This window comes from Mytilus galloprovincialis, chromosome 13, assembly GCF_965363235.1.
Source record: "Mytilus galloprovincialis chromosome 13, xbMytGall1.hap1.1, whole genome shotgun sequence".
In the NCBI taxonomy this organism is placed as follows: Eukaryota; Metazoa; Mollusca; class Bivalvia; order Mytilida; family Mytilidae; genus Mytilus; species Mytilus galloprovincialis.
In genome coordinates, this window is record NC_134850.1 from 8,405,928 (window position 1) to 8,418,940 (window position 13,013).

General features: G+C 31.0%; 1 protein-coding gene across 5 annotated transcripts in view; it reads right to left on the reverse strand.

The window, feature by feature from the left end:
• Positions 1-7,198: 7,198 nt before the first annotated feature.
• LOC143056530 (tripartite motif-containing protein 2-like) overlaps positions 7,199-13,013 on the reverse strand; it is an 81,193-nt gene continuing 75,378 nt past the window's right edge. For all 5 annotated transcript variants that reach the window (XM_076229615.1, XM_076229617.1, XM_076229619.1 and 2 more), the window contains one exon: positions 7,199-12,286. The gene's annotated coding sequence lies outside the window, so the exon portion shown is untranslated. The remainder of the gene's footprint in view (positions 12,287-13,013) is intronic.

Sequence of the window (13,013 nt, forward strand, 5' to 3'; positions counted from 1 at the left end):
AATCGTTTAGAAATTAGGGGCCCCAAAAGGGCCAAAACAAGCATTTTTCTACTCTCAGATTAAAAATTGTGTATAAGTACAAAATGTATATTTCAATTGCTCTGAAATTGTACCACAATGTTTAATACCATAAGTATTCTGGTGCCAACAGTTTAGGTATAAAGGACCAAAAAGGGGTCAAAAACAAGCAGTTTTGTAGTTTCTGGACAATAACTTGTGTTTAAGTTTATGGATCTCTCTGAAATTGCACCACAAGGTTCTATATCACAATAGAAAGGCTTGGATTGACTTTGGGGGTAATTGTCCAATTCATGCAGGTATAAGGGGCCAAAAAAGGGCCAAAAAAAACATTTTTCTAGTTTGGAGACATTATAACTTGTGTTTATAAAGAGTATGGATCTCTCTGAAATTGTACTACATTTTTTGTACAAGGTTCCATACTACAAAGGAAAGGCTCAGGAATCAGTATAGGGATAATTGCTCCAAGGGGGGATTCAAAAGTTTGGGGGTTCTAATTTTTTTAAGGGGTTCAATTTTTTTTTTCAAACTTTTTCAAATATCAAATAATTGTGCAATAGATTTTTAAGATCTTGACATTTATTTTGTGTCAGAAACCTATACCATGTCAAAAAGTTGATCACAATCCAAATTCAGACAGTATCAAGCTTGAATATTGTTTCCAAAGGAGTAGGTCCAGTAAGGACCTTTTTGGCCCCAAAATATATCAGTTTTACAAATTTTTTTAAATGTGAACTTTTAGTTATTTATTGGAAAGTAGAATGCTTCTGCTACTTAAATATGGGCTGTTTATGGCAATACAATGCACATATATCGGATAATAGCATCATTAAGTCGTGCTAAATTGCTGAAATCTTCACAATTTTAGCATTTTAGTTAAATTTTAGATGGTTTCCGTCTTAAAAATGAAAGTGGCCGCATTCGTGTTCATTCTTAATATTGAAATGTAAGTTGTATTTAATGATAATACATAACATATATAAAGGTTGAGGATGAACACGGATGTGACCACTTTCATTTTTGACAAAACCATCTGAAAAATGACATTTTTTGGCATATTTAATAGATTTTTCATATTTGAGCTTGAATCAGGGCGTTTTACATGACTATACCAGTTAAAATCTTTTACATAAACTAATTGAATCAACTGAAATCGACACTTTTAAAAGTGTTTAAAAAGTGTTTAATTTTGTCAGATGAACCTGAAATTTGAGGCCAAAATCGGTCCTTACCGGACCTAATCCTTTGCCCCAACTGTTCCGGGTTTAACAATTTTGTGGTCGTATCAGGCTGCACTCAGCGAACCAATTTATTATGATATACAATTTAAAAAAAATGGTTGCTTGAGAATTATTGACTATATATTAAAAACATGAATATGACATCATTAAGTTCTGTGAAAAGTAAAATACATTATTTATAGTAAAATTCTACAAGGAATAAAGAAATAAACCAATGAAATGAGAATCTGGATAGAAACATTGATTTCAAAGTTTATTTTTATTAGTCCTTGAATGACAATGCACTGAATGCCTTAACATAAATTTCTCATTAACTCTCCCAACATCACTTCATAGACAGAAGGAAAAGTCAATCTATATTGAAAATTCAATAACGGCTATAGACACACTATAAAATTCTATAGTGTCAGCATAAAATTACTTGACAAGTTTCTGTGGGGAGTTTGAAATGAATAACTAAGGCAGCAACCATTTGATTTTCTGGGGGGGGGGGGGGTGGGGAGCGTGGGGGCTATGGTTTTTTTTGGAAAAAAAAGTTTGTTTCCAGTTTTGGGAGAAAAAAATAATTTGTTTTTGATTCTGAGAAAAAAAAATTGTTTGTTTCACCCTCAGCTGCCACTATAATATGTAATGCTAATATTGAAAAAAAAAATTTGTCTAGAAAAAAAAACCATATGTAGCCCCCCCCAGAAAATCAAATGGTGCTGCCTAATAGTACATTTTAGTTCTGTATTTTTAAATTAAAGTTTTAGTGTTTAACAATAACTATGATCGTATGAGGGTTACACAAGTTTGCCAAAACATGTGAATGATGGCGGAAAATAATTGGTTTTGGCAAACCAGTGGGAAAAAAATTAACCCAGGAAAAACCCTGAAGTTGGTAATGGTAGGTACATGTATATCTGACCAAAAGAATTAAAGAAGGAAACATGTGATCATGTAGTTTTTGAACTTGAAGGATCCTGGGTAAAGTAACAGTGTGAGCCAATACTCTGTGTTGAACTCAGTACTTAAATTTGACCTATAATGGTATTTTCTTTTACACATTGTGACTTGGATGGAAAGTTGTCTCATTGGCACTCTTACCACATCTTCTTATATCTATATATCATTAGCAGTGGCGGATCTAGAAATTTTCATAAAAGGGGGCCCACTGACTGCCTAAGGGGGGATGGGCCTGATTCCGTCACGCTTCAGTGATTCTCTATATAACCAACCAAAATATTTCTGATTTTCTATATTTGTCAATAATCCGTCAAATAACATTGAATAAGTAACAGATTTAAATTGTGTTTTTGTCGAGCCTGCAACTTTTGTTGCAGAAAGCTCGACATAGGGATAGTGATCCGGCGGCGGCGGCGTTAGCTCACTTCTTAAAAGCTTTATATTTTAGAAGGTGGAAGACCTGGATGCTTCATACTTTGTGTATAGATGCTTCATGTTACGAAGGTTCCGTCAGTTACATGTCCAATGTCCTTGACCTCATTTTCATGGTTCAGTGACCACTTGAAAAAAAAAGTTCAAATTCTTTGTAATGTTGAATTCTCTCTTATTATAAGTAATAGGAATTTATTTGATATGTGAGTACCTTGCAAGGTTCTCATGTCTGTCAGACAGTTTTCACTTGACCTCAGCCTCATTTCATGGATCAGTGAACAAGGTTAAGTTTTGGTGGTCAAGTCCATATCTCAGATACTATAAGCAATAGGGCTAGTATATTCGGTGTATGGAAGGACTGTAAGGTGTACATGTCCAACTGGCAGGTGTCATCTGACCTTGACCTCATTTTCATGGTTCAGTGGTTATAGTTGAATTTTTGTGTTTTGGTCTGTTTTTCTCATACTATATGCAATAGGTCTACTATATTTGTTGTATGGAATGATTGTAAGGTGTACATGTCTAGCGGGCAGATGTCATGTGACCTTGACCTCATTTTCATGGTTCAGTGGTCAAAGTTAAGTTTTTAAGTTTTGATCTTTTTATCTAATACTATATGCCATAGGTCAACTATATTTGGTGTATGGAAATATTTTATGATCTTTATGTCAGTCGCGCAGGTTTTATTTAACCGTGACCTAATTTTCACGGTTCATTGCACAGTGTTTAGTTTTTGTGTTTTGGTCTATTTTTCTTAAACTATAAGTTAATGGATCAACTATATATGTTGTATAGAAGCATTGTTAGCTGTACATGTCTACCTGGTATGGTTCATCTGACCTTGACCTACTTTTCAAGGTTCATTGGTCTTTGTTTAGTTATCTTGGTTAATGTTAAGTTTATGTGACAGTTGTAATGTATCTCCCTCATGCAAAGCTCTGATTCCTTTCACGGATTTGGCTATACTTTTTGGACCTTTTTGGATTATAGCTCTTCATCTTTTATATAAGCTTTGGATTTCAAATATTTTGACCATGAGCATCACTGAGGAGACATGTATTGTCGAAATGCGCATCTGGTGCAAGAAAATTGGTACCGTTAATTTTATTGTAATAAAGCTTAGCTTTATCAACATAATATCAATGATTAGTACAGAAGGCGAGACATTTCAGCATGTGCACTCTTGTTTAAGAAAATGATGAAAAATTTAAAATGCAAAAAGCCTTTCAAATAAAAAAGAAGATTTGGTATTGATTGGCAATGAAACAACTCCCCAATGAGACCAAATGACATAGAAATTAACAACTATAGGTCACTGTACAGTGTACAGCCTTCAAATACCGTCATGTGCAAAGCCCATATCGCATAGTCAGCTATAAAAGGCCTAGAAATTAAAAAGAATAAAATTGAGAATGGAAATGGGGAATGTGCCAAAGAGACAACAACCCGACCATTCAAACAACCATACGACCTAATTTGTATACAAAAAAATGAACAAAACAAATATGTAACACATCAACAAACAACCATCACTGATTTACAGCCTCCTGACTTGGGACAGTTATCATTTCATACTTTTAATATGCAAACTTTTAAAGTTGATCAATCAAAGGGAGATTACTCTTGATATTTTCAAAAGGTATACAAACTGTAGTATTAAATCTTAAATGCTCCATAGCAAAACAAATTTTGCTGGTCTGACTTATAATAAGCCTGGTATCTTTGAAGAGTTTTTATAACCAGTGGGTGGATACCACTGCAGGTGGACATTTTTTCCAGAGGGTATTAATACTACAGCCCAACAGTCACCACATATTTTTTAACATGAAATATCATTTATTTAAATGGTCTTTTTTCTGTTAATATAGTTCATGTAGTTAAAATACTCAGGTTTTCTATTTTCAGGCATAGATGATTTTAGCTGTTATTGGCACAACTTTTTAGAACTCTCTACATGATATTTTGAAGCATGCCTTTCAGGTGCTGGATTTTCTTGCTGTGTTGACGATCCGTTGGTGGTCTTTGGTTGTTTTTCACTCTTTGGTCGGGTTGTTGTCTCTAAGACATATTCTCCATTTCCATTCTCAATTTTATGTTCAATGTTCTGATCAATTTAACCTTCCAATCTTCTTTTAGATTGCATCTGACATTAGTCCTAACATGGGGTGACCTATCCAAAGCCTGGTATTTTGATGAGTCTATTTTTTTCATTGATGAAGGCCATGCAGTGACCTCTAGCTTGCATCTGTAAATTCTGTTATTTTATGGTTTAGATGTATGAACTTTTTGACTGGAGCTTAAATTTGTTCATCTATCACATTGCCTATGCAAATTTTATAATTGATTGTATGCACATTGAACAAATTTATGTGACGTATAAAATTTTCTGACATCAGACACTCAACTCAATGAATGTGTTTGTAGATAGATGTTTTTGTTTTCTGTTAAATTGTTCCTTTTAAAATTGTTATACGATGATGACTGATAGTGGAATTAACTATTTGTGGATTCTTATAAATTCTATATACAACTGTTGGACTATTTTCAATCTGTCTATTTCTGATATTTATTCTTACATACTTTTGATTTTTTAACCCTACATGCTTACATTGCCTATGTAAATTTTAAAATTGTTTGCATGCACATTGAACGTCAAATTTATGTGACGTATAAAAAAATATTTCTGACGTCAGACACACAAATCAATGAATGTGTTTGTAGATAGATGTTTTTGTATTCTGTTAAATTGTCCCTTTTAAAATTGTTATACGATGATGACTGATGTACCCATATTTTGACTATTTTATTTATTTCTGTTTAGATTACCCATCAATGTAAATATAACGGAATTTGACGGGACTGTCATCAAAGTGAGAGTCAAACTCATAAAGCGCATATAAACTGACAACGCCATGGCTATAAATGAAAAAGACACACAGACAAACAATAGTACACATGACACAAAATAGATAACTAAAGAATAAACAACACGAACCCCACCAAAAACTAGGGGTGATCTTGGGTGCTACGGAAGGGTAAGCAGATCCTGCTCCACATGTGGCATCCGTCATGTTGCTTATTTGATAACAAATCCGGTAAATAGTCTAATTCGGTAGGTCACAGTCATGAGAGGGAAGGGGATTGTAGTTACGACATAAGAAACATATCTGATATCATTTGTGAAACGGTTATTCCATAACGGTCAACCAACTTGTAATGGCATCCTTAAAATTTACGAAGGGATGATTTCATCCTCACCATTTGGAACTCTTGGTTTAATAACTTCCTTGTGAGCAGCAACCCTCTATCAAGAAAAACATAATAGGAAATGCAAGCAAGGGAATATTGTATCAATTGGGAGATATATACCCCGTATTCAGGTGCTGCTGGAATGTTGCTACTTAGAAATGGAAAGTTCACAATTGGAAAGCTGAAATCATCTCTTTTGTCGTAAAGTTATGTTTTCAACCAACCCTCATTGTCAATTTCTAGATGTAAGTCAAGATATGAGGCAGACTTAACTGTATCTGTAGTATCCTTTATCTCTAGTTCAATGGGACAGATGCATTCCACATAGTCACCAAATTTTGAATTATTTAGTGAAAGAACATCATCTATAGAGCAGAAAGTAGAGTTTAAGGATATTGCTAACTTCTTATCTTTCTTCCTAAGAAGTTCCTGCATGAAGTCAGCCTCATAATAATATAGAAACAAGTCGGCAAGTAGAGGTATTGGGCTCTATGATGATAGAGAAAAAAGAAAACATATCTTGATTGAATTTTAATGTTGATAATATATCAAAAATTCACAAAACAAAAAGATGCTATCATAGATTGTAAAAGCTAGTGTACCAGAGTAGTGTTGGAAATACAGACTTTTTATGAACAGAATTTTCTAAGGCCACATCAAACTATTTTTTTTATTTTTTACAATATCTGTTACTGTGCATTCATTATTTCTAATGGAATATTAATTTTTAGTGAATTTAGGTGACCAATATTATAATATTCAAATTACAAATTTTCTATAGGCCTATTTGCAGATTTTAGTAAATTTTAGATTAGATATCCAGAAAATTACAGTATTATCTTAGACTAGTCCACCAAAATTGGTACCCACAAAAATATATGAATCCGCTTAAAATAGTTTAAATTATGAACAATTCAGGAAATTTTAATTTCAATGAAAAAGAGCAATCTCCAAAAAAAATTCAAAAAATTTCTTTACATGGAAAAATTCAGTTGAAAAAAATGGACATTGGGGTTATGGACAAGGAGCTTAGAAATCATAATGTCTGTAAAATAATACTATTAAACAAAGTACAATTTAGCAGTTACATATTTTCTTGCTTTAAGGAGGTAGACCTAGGTTAAGGGAAATAACTCTTAAAATCATCAGTACGTTTGTGTCAACCATTTTCAAAAATATATTCTAAGCTTCTAGGTTACATAGATTATTTTCAATCTGTTTCAGGTAAATGCTTAAAATACATTGATGAACTTGACTTTTACAAACGCTTAACTGATTTAAAGAGTTATCTCCCTGGACCAAGGTCTACCTCCTTAAATGAATATAAATGCATTTGCATCATTTTATATCTACAAAGAAATTTTCTTCATAATAATTCAAAGATTTTGGAACTGTGACTATAGACAGACATTATTGCTATATTGGATCATGCAAGACTTCACCCAAGAATTTGCAACACATGAACTATTGCCAATCAAGTTTCTATTGTGGCATCCAAATTTTATTATTGTTTCTATTGTGGCATCCAAATTTTATTATTATCTTTTTGATGTCCAGTAGTTGAGGGCAAATAGCAATAAGGTCTATCAAGTTTTATATTCATAAAAAAGAATATTGTTAAAATTGAACCATGATCGTTGAATAAGATTTTATCAAAACCAGATAAAAATAAGATTTCCATTAACTGAAAAGTTACTATCAAATACTTCTTCAAAACTAAAGTCAGACATGGAACAAAAATGTTCATATTTATAAATAAACAGTCTATAATAAAGTCCTGATTAAGGAGGTACCAGACACCTTGACTACTATTAATTTGGCTCCTTTAATTTTCATAAAGTTTTGACAAAATGTTTACTTTGACCCTTTGACAAAAATATAAAATTTTTGAAATATTTCAACCAATCACTTGATCAAAAAAATTTCATTGTATAGATAGCAGTTTGACAAACAATAATTATGATCATTGAGAAGCTTAATGTTTCCTTTACAATGCAACGTGATTAAAACGTTTAGCTAATTTTTACAGAGTTATCTCCCTGTAATGTTAGGTACCACCTTTACTAAAGGTTACACAACAGTCTAAATTAGGAAAATTTTAGGTCATCATACTTAAATACCTATAACTTTGTTATCTCAAAAGATATTCAGATAACTGAAGTATCATATGAAAGGAGAGATAGCTGGTAAAACCACTATTGGCTGTAGATTTATCAATCACCATATTTGGAAGAAAATTGGAAAAATTATTATTATTCTAAATTTCAGCGAAAGAGATACTAAATATATGTTGTTTTCATTATGAAGAGCAAAATAAATTCAACGTAACCTTGTCTACGAGTTTCTACATGTCTACTGGGACTCATTTCACAAAAATTCTACGAAAAAAAAATTCATGTAAGTCATTAACATTTTAGTATAAATACTGAAAGTTTTGTGAAAAGATTTCCGTCATAGTATAAAACACTTTAGCATATTACTTGTGATTTATAAGTTCATTCTAACGAAAATAGATCCAGTCACTATAAATTCCATAATTGTAGAAATCAAAGACAGAGACCTAGAGTTTTGTTTATGCGAAATAAAGCTACTTGGTTGCAACAACACTGAAAGTGCTAAATACGAAAATAGAAAGAAACGAAAAATATTCAAATTTTCTCTATATATGGCATCTTTTTAATATTTTCCAATTTGTAACAGTATGCTTAATCAGTAGCTCATCGATCCTTCTTTTTTCAGTACCTCATTTGTGGGGGTCTGGATGGGGGTACTTCATTACTTTATTCTGACATTTTCTATGACATTTCCTATTTTTCTATAATTTGTTTGGCCTATTTTCTCTATTCTTTATTTTTCTGTGCTCATGGTCTACTATTGTCTCTCTATTCTGTAAACCCCATCTAGACCCTCATTTGTCTTTATATCTCAGTAGTAACAAGAATAAACTAGTGTAAACATTAAAGGTAGAACTTTCTAAATATAGACTGTTGTGCTTCTTCAAAAATCAACATGTTTATGAGTATAGAAAACTCTTCTTGCTAATAGATAATTTTTATATTATAGACTTTTGACTTCTGGATTTTTATTCTTTCAACAGGATATCTTCTCTGTGGTAGGACATCCTGGTACTCGGTCAAACACGAGCAACAAAAATAAAAAAAATACAAGTTTTTAATCAGATCAATTTTGAGGGAGTAAAACTGTATCATACTTTTTATATATGACTTAATAATCAGAAAACAGTACACTTTCTCCCAAAATTGTACTGATTATATAGTTGATTTTACTTCTTACAGTTGCTCCTAATTGACAGAGTACCAGAATGTCCTACCACAGAGTAGGTAACCAGTTGAAAATTATAGAACTTGGAGTCAAAAATCTGTTATATTAAAATGTTCTTTTGTCAAGAAAGATTTTAAATAATTGTTTTTCATTATGAAAATTTACAAATATTTTCTAGAATCAAAAACAAATTTTTGTCAATAATGAAAGAATTCATATAAAATCATGTCAATTTTACCCCATGTCTGCTTTTTTATGAAATGTTGACTTTGCTACTTAAAAAATAAATAACTACACACTCATGATATGATGTCAACACTCACTCAGTGCAAGAGTATATATATAATATACATGAACACAAAAACAATCTGCATAAACTTATAATTCGTTAAGTACATTGCATAAATTTTCTATTGTTAATAAAATATTGCGTCACAAAAAAGTCATTGAGCTACCACTCTTGTAAATTCTCTTTTTTTCTATCAATATTTATACATATTTGTATGTTTGAAAAAAAAAGACTTTTCATACATTCTAGTACTACAATAGATAAAAAAAAAAGTTTGTTTGTGAAAAAGCAATTTTGTCATGATGACTTTAAATAAAGATGAAAAAGGACAAAACGTCTTTTCACAACAGTATTTGTCATCTAAAGTTATGAGATTTTTTTCCTTTTAGCAAGGCTTTATGAAATGATGTATATAGTAACTTGCTATGAGAGACAAAAGGACAGAGTAGATCTTTTTAAGTAAATAGTTATATGTGATACCTCCCTTGGAATACCGTTGCTGAATCTTGCACTGCTGTTTACAAGTATTTTTTTTTAAATATTCACGCTCAAAATAACCCGAATTCTGAATTTTATAACTATTGTTTTTTTTTTTTTAAATATTCACGCTAAAAATAACCCGAATTCTGAATTTTATAACTATCTGTTCAATAAACTATTTTAACTTTTTACAAGTAACTGCCAGTCTACAGTCTAGTCAGGTAGTCATGTTTTTGGGCCAGTAAAATTTCCTGAAAAGAGGCTGCACATGCCATATAAAAATTTGAAGAAAGACATTCTTCCAGGCTTGTAAGTTTGCAATGACAACTTTATTCTTATCTATATTTTAAATGCCATTACATTGATCATTTAAACAAAAATGAAAAATACACAACATAAAAAATTTTGAACCATCAAAAACCATAACTCTAACAAAATCATGTACAGGGATTAATTTTTTCAAATGAAATGTTTAAAAAAAATACTGAAACTTATCTTTCATTCTTAACATGTACTTTCATATCCACCCTCTATGAAAACACAAGAACAGTGGTTATTAATACTATCACAATACTGATAAAAGCACAATTGAAATATTTATTTATGACAAAATTTCCTGTAGAATAATAGTACTATACTGGTGACAAATTTTTCAATAAGATTTATCTCTCTTTGTATGTTATTAAGCCACATGATTTTTTTTCAAGATATGATGTTAAATGCTGATTGTCACATGCACACATAATTATGCCAATAAGACAAAAATGTAATTAAAAAGATGTACTGAAAAGAAAAATTGTACATAAGAAAAATCTTTTTAACATGAAAAGCATAACATTTACTTGCAAATACACTGTACATTGAATAAGGCCTATTCAATTAAAAACAGAGATGGGTAACTACAAGAGGAGCTAAGCTGAGCAAACAAGACCATCATGGATAGTCAAGGTCTCTAAACACCCTCATAGTTGTACCAAGGGAAACTCAAAATCTTATCACAACCAATATTTCTTTCTTTGAGTAATTTTGCATGCATCAGTCGATATACCTACATAATCCCCTCCTATCCACCCACATTAATTTTTAATGGAATAACCCTAATATTTTGTTAAATAATATTTTCTGTTTTATCACATAAGTTCCTGATAAAAATATAATCATGCTGTCCTGGTAATGATTTATATAACATAATATTTTCTATCTCCTTTATCATAAGAAGAAAAAGTTTATAATTTATCATATATAACAAAACTTTTTTTTCTATGTTCCCTGAAAATTGTTTTTAACTATTTTTTCTATTTAATGATTCAATAAAAGGCTGTGTTTCTTTCCTAGAAATTAATTTCAAATATTTTAGCTACATGTCTTTTTCACAAAAAATATATTCAATTCGCCATTACAGAATCGACTATGGGTACTGCACTGTTGGTACAATAAATGCAAAGAATTTCATGCATTGGGTTATTTTCCAAAGTAAGGAGGAATTTTAACCAATCACTACATTTTTGTGTACGCTTTTGAAAATATTACCCAAAATGCATAGATTCTGAAATAGCAAATCTTTTTGAAATATATTTGTAAAATATGCAATTTTTTGGTATATGAGCACAATAATGTATTTCTCAGTTTTTGTAAATTATAAATTTGAAGGAGAAATTCTTTAAATGTCTGCACCAATTTAAATCATTAACAATAATGAAAAGAAAAATGTTCATTTACAGAAAATATACTTGAGTGTGTTGACAAAGACAAAAATGTGAAGTATGCTAGGTGAATAATAACATAATTATTACCCTCAACTTCCTCTTGAAAAGGTAACATCAGTTATGTCACATATGCTAGGTGAATAATAACATAATTATTACTCTTAACTTCCTCCTTTAAGGGTAACATCAGTAATATCTAGTCATGGGACAGATATAAAAAGAATGACTAGTGATTCTGTGTGTAACTATTTTCCCAATTACAGGGTTATTAACAACTTAACACACAAGAAAATTGAAATTTGACACAAGAAGCACACACTCAAGTAATCAAACTGCAAGTATTTTAGAAAGATCAATAAATAAATGGCTAAATCAAACAAATTACAAAATTTCATAAAACTAGGTGAAAGTAATAATTTATGGTCTTATGGCTAATTAAGTGAAAACAATGCATGGCTTTACAACTGGCCAAAAAAAAGTGAAATCAATAAATGGCTTTACAATGAAAAATGGACATTGCACATTGGTCATCAGCGAACTGGGGTCATTTTGATTTAAATTGGTTCTGGTTTGGCCACTGTCATTCTGTCTGTCATGTCTATTACTCTTCTCTTTGTGTCTTTTGTCTGTTAAATTGTAGAATTCTGAAAATACAATAATATACAAATTAGACTAGAAGAAATCTAGAAATGAAATAGAGTTATCTATCTTTGCATGATACATGTTTATCATTTTTTATATAAAATCAATTAAAAAATCTTCCTGTTGATAATATATTCTGTGTCTAGTATTATTCCTCCATTCAAAAATCTTTAATCTGCACTTTGCACCCACAACTTTGAGCAAAGTTTATCCCTGATGGCTTACTATGTTCCATAATACTATGGATTTATAAATATTAGTTGTGGAATTCCTGGGTAATGGGGTCCACAAATTTAAATTTTCAACCGAGTGCACATTTGTTATAGGCTTGTATGCAGATTTGAAGGCCTTACCTTGACCTATAATGGTTTACTTTTATAAATTGTTACTTGGATGGAGAGTTGTCTCATTGGCACTCATACCACATCTTCCTATATCTATTTAGCAAAACCACGAAATCAAATATACATGAAAATACAATTCAGTTCCTCACTCCACTAAACAAAATGAATCCACAGTACATAAGTTTTAGAAATCAAAGCAGTGTTCTAATTCTTTCTATTGATATTGAGTTACATAACTTATATGTCTTTTTAATGCAAAATACAAGGATAACAAATTAACAAATGATTAAAGTCACGTCAATCTGCGATCAATAAATTTTTGACTCTATAAAAACTATACAACAAGTTTATACAATGTTATAAGGAAGCAGATAAATTAGACTAT